Source organism: Brassica oleracea, chromosome C2, assembly GCF_000695525.1.
Source record: "Brassica oleracea var. oleracea cultivar TO1000 chromosome C2, BOL, whole genome shotgun sequence".
Classification (NCBI taxonomy): Eukaryota; Viridiplantae; Streptophyta; class Magnoliopsida; order Brassicales; family Brassicaceae; genus Brassica; species Brassica oleracea.
Window position 1 is genome coordinate 29496263 of NC_027749.1, and position 6798 is coordinate 29503060.

General features: G+C 32.9%; 1 protein-coding gene across 1 annotated transcript in view; it reads right to left on the reverse strand.

The window, feature by feature from the left end:
- LOC106322378 (uncharacterized isomerase BH0283-like) overlaps positions 1-260 on the reverse strand; it is a 17331-nt gene extending 17071 nt beyond the window's left edge. Inside the window, exon 1 of the mRNA XM_013760419.1 lies at positions 243-260. The gene's annotated coding sequence lies outside the window, so the exon portion shown is untranslated. The remainder of the gene's footprint in view (positions 1-242) is intronic.
- Between the last annotated feature and the right edge of the window lie 6538 nt (positions 261-6798).

Below are 6798 nucleotides of genomic sequence, written 5' to 3' on the forward strand. Positions count from 1 at the left end.
GGTTACCTAGGGCGTTTATCGGTGGTGGCAAGCTGAACGTGATCACGGCACACGGTTGCTCCGGCGACGAGCTCAGGTGAGCTTTCTCTCTCTTTCTCTCTCTCTTTCTCTCTCTCTCTCTCTCTCCCTCTCTCTCTCTTTCTCTTTAAAGAAGTTGGGGATGGTGGAGATGGTGGGAGTGGTGGGGATGGTGGAGATGGTGGAGATAGTGGGGATAGTGGAGGTGGGTCATTACAATATTTCTCAAGATTAATTCTACCAACCATAAAAAAAAATATAAAACAAAAATACACTGCCAAATTATAGGAGGTTAAGATATTATAAAGTTCGGATATACTTGTGTATTAGAGATAAGGATGTAATTAGTTGGAGGAGTTATCTCTAAGATATACTCTAAAGTCGGTGGTCGTTTGTAATATATATTCTGATGTAAACATATCAATAAAACGACAATTTCATAAGATTTACATGGTATTACAGCATAGATCCGAATAATTTGTGCTTCAAAAAAATTTCTCTTGCAAAATTGTTCGAAGTTTCGATGGGGGAGAAATATGATTCGATGCAGATCATGGCGAAACAAGGAGAGACGGTGGTGATATCACCATATACGTTGTTCTCTTCAGACAACCCAGGTGCTTTAATTACATATGTACAGTTGAAAGGAGATAACTACAACGAATGGGCGATGGAGATGATGAATGCTCTTAGAGCAAAGAAGAAGAATGGATTCGTGGATGGAACGCTTCCGAAGCCAGCTGAGGACAGTCCAGATTTGGAGTCTTGGTTGACCGTCAATTCAATGATCGTGGGCTGGATCAGATCGTCTGTAGAGCCGAAGGTCCGGTCGACTGTGACTTTTATCACAGAAGCTCACAAGTTGTGGGAGAATCCGAAGAAGAGGTTTGAGGTTGGTAATAAGGTTCGTATACATCAGTTGATGGAACAGCTAGCCTCATGTAGAAAACAAGAACATGTTGTGATTGATTATTACGGTCGGTTAGCCGTGATGTGGGAGGAACTTCAGACTTACAGGCCACCTCCCGCATGCAGTTGTTCAGCAGCTGCTACGTATGAGAAGGAATGAGAAGATGAACGAGTTCATCAGTTCATAATGGGCTTGGATGAGTCACGGTTTGGAAACGTTGTGACTGCAATTATTGAAGCAAATGAGTTACCGGACATTGGGAAGGTGTATGCCAAAGTAATAAGGGAGGAAGCAAGGTTGAATTCATCGAAGTCACGAGAGGTTGCTTCGCAAGAAGCTGTTGGTTTTGTTTCGCGTCGTGAAGGAGCAATGGAGGACCTTGCAACGAACAGAGACACTCGGGAAGCTAATGGATATGCAGCTAGAGCTGATAACAACGAGTCTAGCTTTGGAAACAGAGCAAGAGACCGGATTTGCTCTCACTGTGGAAAGACGGGTCATGAAAATAACAATTGTTGGCAGCTCATTGACTATCCAGAGTGGATGAACGAAAGACGTGGTAGAGGTTCGGGAAGAGGAGGTCATGGTGGTTCTAATGGAAGAGGTGGAGGTCGTGGCTCTGCTACGAGTTCATACGGTTCCGGTGCATCAGACCTCACTCCCAAACAATGGAAGGATCACTGCAATCATAAATGATGGGAGATCAAGTGGTCAGTCAGAGAAACTGTCTGGTAAGATTCTTGGTGATGTAATACTTGATTCAGGGGCTTCACACCACATGACGGGTGATCTAAGTCAACTCGTTAACGTGAAGGCAACCCCACCGTGTGTTGTTGGTTTTGCGGATGGAGGAACATCAATATCTTGTCAAATGGGTGACATGATACTTACTGATCGGATATCACTTATAGATGTTCTGTTTGTGCCGAAGTTGGATTGTGCCTTAATATCGGTCTCCAAGCTGTTGAAATTTAGTAACTGCTTTGCTTTGTTCCATGATACAATTTGTGTTCTGCAGGACCGTTCTTCGAAGACTCTGATTGGAGCCGGTGAAGAACGTGATGGAGTGTACTACTTCAAAGATGTGAGAGTCGCACGAGCAAACAGAGCAAATGGTGGTGGAGATAGGCTGTTGTGGCATCGACGACTTGGGCATCCCGCTTTTTGTGTTTTTAGTTCTTTGTCTGAGCTTTCTAGTGTTGGAAATAAAGCTTCCTCTAGTCCTTCTGACGTGTGTTTTAGAGCAAAGCAAACAAGATAAACTTGTTTATTAGAGATAAGGATGTAATTAGTTGGAGGAGTTATCTGTAAGATATATTCTAAAGTCGGTGGTCGTTTGTAGTATATATTCTGATGTAAACATATCAATAAAACGACCCTTTCATAAGATTTACACAAATCATTATACAAATTTCCAACAACCACACATATTCATCTTTCAAAAAAAAGATATGGAACATGAGTATGCTTCCAGACAGACAAGAAAAAAGAGGCAATAAAATTTAGCTGAAAGTACACAGAATTATAGGTAATTTAGGTATCATGCAAGATTCAAAAACATATGCAAAATCGGTAAACTGATGTAAGTGAATTTACGCTTTTTATTAAACTCGTAGGAAAATAGTGGTTGTCAGCCCCGTGTCAGATAAAAATTCAGTTGAAAATATTGTAGAGGATATGAAATATTTTGTAGAGTTGTAACAGTTAAATATAAAAGTTAACATGGATAATATCCAGAAATGATCATATTAACAAAAGAAACTGCAAATTAAATAGATAGTGTGAAGTTCAAATGTTCACTAATCCAATTTCAGTGGCACCTATGTAGTTTTAATAATAACTTGATGATAATACGCACATGTGTGGAGTGAGTTTTTTTCTAATGTTTGTTCATTAAATGGTTTTAACATTTTGCAACACTACAATCTTTATCGATTATAAAATGAAGAATACAAATGTTGGTCTCTTAAATGTATCTTTGTTGTTGACGAATTAACGTATTAAAACTCATTTTAGATTATTTTTAAAACTTCATATGTACAAAAGAAAATTAAGTTTTGCTGCTAACACAAATCACTAAAACCACATAGGCAACATCGATTGTAAAATGAAGAAAGGAGATTAGGTTTTATGCTCTCGATTTATTTACTATTGACTCTCCATAAGAAATTTTATTTTTTATCTCTATAAAATTGTGTTTTTGTTTTTGTTTCACCAATATGAGTTTTGTTTCTTTTTTTAACTTCTTCTATGAATTCGGTGAATTACATAAGTATCAATTTAAAAATATGGACATCTATAAAAATTAGTTCCACTCCAGATACATATTTAAAAATCAAAATTTTGAAGAAAATCACCGGAAAACTCTATTCACATGTTAGTGTTCAAATCTAATATATCAAATTGTTATAGAATATAAGTGAAGACTCAAAATATAACTGTATGTCTAGTATATATTCACCAGTTCTTACAATTATAATAGCTAGATAGAGTATTAGGGATAAACAAGTATAAGATGAATGATCAAATCTTCTCATTCTTCGAACAAACTCAAAAGGAGTTGACTGGAATTCCCTCTTTGCCTATCCAATCTAACGGCTTTCCCTCCCCCGAGCCCACTTTTTAGCAACATGATAGTATGAACTCTTCCCCAATGTAAACATTTTGAAAGCAAAAATATCTATTTGAAAGGGCTTCTTCCTATACCTATGAATTCCATTGGACCCAGAAATGATACATCAGACTTGTTATGATATTTCATTAAAAGTTTTTAAGAATAAAAATCAAGACTAAAATATTTAATCTGAATGAAATAAAATCATTTCTATTTGAAGAAGCGTATTTTTGGGATTGTGAGGATCAAATAAAATATTAGAAACCACATATTTAAAAAATAATTTGTATACATAAAATTATATACATTAGAGTAAGCACATCAATCAAAACTAATATATTTTGTTTATTTACAATCATGTTTTGGTAAATAAATAATTTTATTAACCTTATATGGTATATAATTAAACTTTAGTGATATTGACATAGATAATTAGTATATTTTAATATAAATATTTACTATTTACACTTCATACTCATATGATTTTATTAACATTTTTATATTTGTTGTAACAAAAATCTAAACCGTTAATCACAAAACTTTTAATTTGAGAATTTTCAATACAAATATCAGAACTAAAATATTAAGATCTCAATAGTTTTCACTACAAATTTTGAAATTAAAATATTTTCATATTTTTATATAGTATATAATTTAATTTAAAATATATTAATATATATACTATGAATATCTATTAATGAGATTTCAAATTTATACAATTTATGATCATTTGTATCTTATTTGAACAAAAAAAGTTAAACCATTGATCACAAAATTTTCAATGTGGAACTTTACCATTTTAGTAATTTATTGTCGTTTTAAAAAATTCAAAATATAACATATAAGAAAAATCCAAATTTTTTTATTATATGCTTAATGTGATTGTTTAATTTCTTTTAAAAGTATAAAATTAAACAAAAACAAGAGATGATACAAAAATTATTATCACATATGTATTATTCATAATCATTAATTTTCATATATATGTTAATTATATTACGTAATTTCAGAGCTTTTATTTAAGAAAAGAATTGAGAATATCCATTTCTACACTATTAATGTATATTTATATTACAGTTTGATAGTTAGTCTAATAATCATCCTAGTGATGACACGTGTCAACGAAAACTTGTTGTAATGCTCCAAAATTAATATATAGGGGATAATTTTAGCGATGTGTGAAGTTAAATAATATTCTGATATCCGGTTAAGATACTTTATAGTGTTGGCTTTCATATAATATATATATATTTGCGTGTGTGTGCAAATAGATAATTTAGAATTTATATATTATAAGTGTTGCATGTGGTGAATATATAAGAATTAAGCTGAATTTCATAACCATTTTAACAAATAAAAATAGGGGTTTTTGCAAATATGACTCAAAACTAACTCATGACTTTTTTGAAATTTTCGTTTGACTTATTCATCCAAGAAGTTCGGATTATTCACGAAAATGCTAGTACTTTTTTCAAAAATGAGTGTTATACTCTATCATCTTCATATTCATCAACTATTTTCAATATTTCTACTACCATTAATACACCAACCACCATGAACACCCAATTTGAAGCTCTTAATGCACAAATATTGATTTTCACTCCTCCTATCTCATTTCATATGCACAAAAACTACATATCTTTTAATTCCTCTTTATATTCCTCCAAACCCTCCCCTCCCCCCCCAAAGATTTTGATTCTAAGCTTTGTAAGGTTCATAGACCATTCAAGCTCATGATTCTTGATCATCAACGAGTGAGTCGCTTTCGTGGTGAAGTTTTGTTTTCTTAGAGAAGCTAAGAAAGTCCTCTCACTGGTTCAAGGTATGAAATCAAATTTATTTCCAGATCTGTTCGTCAAGAAAACTTTCATAGAAGACTTCTATGGAAGGCTTCTCATCGTAGAAGACTTATACGGGAAGTCTTATTGTCAATACATACGTTATTTTTGCAACTGACTTTCTATGTGTTTTTTAGAGACAGATTCTCTGGAAGTCTTCCAAATTTTCTTTCTTAACAAAAAAATAAAGATGTTAGTTTTGCAATTGACTGAATTATGCCAGAAATTTGACTTGCTATAGAAGACTTCCCGGGAAGCTTTCCATCCGAAGATTCCTGTGAAATCTTCTCTATTGTCAGTGGAAGTTTTCTCACTGTCAGGGGAAGTCTGCGTAGATTAGTTTTGCAACTGACAGTTAAAACTTAAATATTTAATTTTTATTAGAAGACTTCCCTAGAACTCTTTTGAAAGAAGATTTCCCTGGAACTCTTCTAGTTTTCTATTCCGTAATTATGATCAAACATTTGGTTATGAAAAAAAGACTTTTTCTAACAAAAATTAAATAATTAAGTTTTAATTGTGAACTACAAAACTAACCTACACAAACTTCAGTGAGAAGACTTATTGTGACTGTTGAGAAGACTTCCCATGAAATTTATTAGCGGATATTACATTTTTAATCTGGATAGAGCATGTAATAGTTAATTAATACATCATAAATCCAACAAATAAAAACATAACCCTAAGATGCCAAAAAAAAACATAACCCTAAATCCTAAACATTAAACGCTAAATCATATCCTTAAACCATAAATCTTAAATCCTAACCGTTAAATCATACACTAAACCCTAAACATCAAACTCTAAAACTTAAACACTACTGATGTTAGGAGTTTTCAAGTCTCCTAAGACAAATGATATAGTATAAAAGATTGTCGAACCAATTCTAAGGGATTCAAAGCACCGAGAATGCAAGTACGTGCTTAATCTAAATGCAACTGATAATTTGGATGGTTTTAAACTACTACTAATAATAGAATGCAATAACAGAACAATAAAACAATAAAAGAAGTGATTTTCTTTAGTTATGATAAAAGAGAACTCATGGGTATAGGAATTAGACATTGGGTGATCAAGTTTCGAACTAAGGATGGCAAATGATCAATCAAACTATCAACCTTAAGCTTAGACACAATCTTAAACAAACTCTATGTCTAGATGAATATTCATTTACTAACATATTTCAAACATCAAATGTCTTTGGTTGAATAATATGAAATCAATCATTACTAACAAGTCTATTGGCTATATTAACACCTTTAACAACAAATGTCTTTGGTAAAATATGTTAAAAGCTTAGGAGAGTTATCTCAGGCATTTCATCAAACACCTTGTGGGTGAGAAATGCATAAAGATCAACTTTTGAGAGACCAACTCAGAAGATGCATTATGAATACTCTACTAGCAAGGAATAAGAA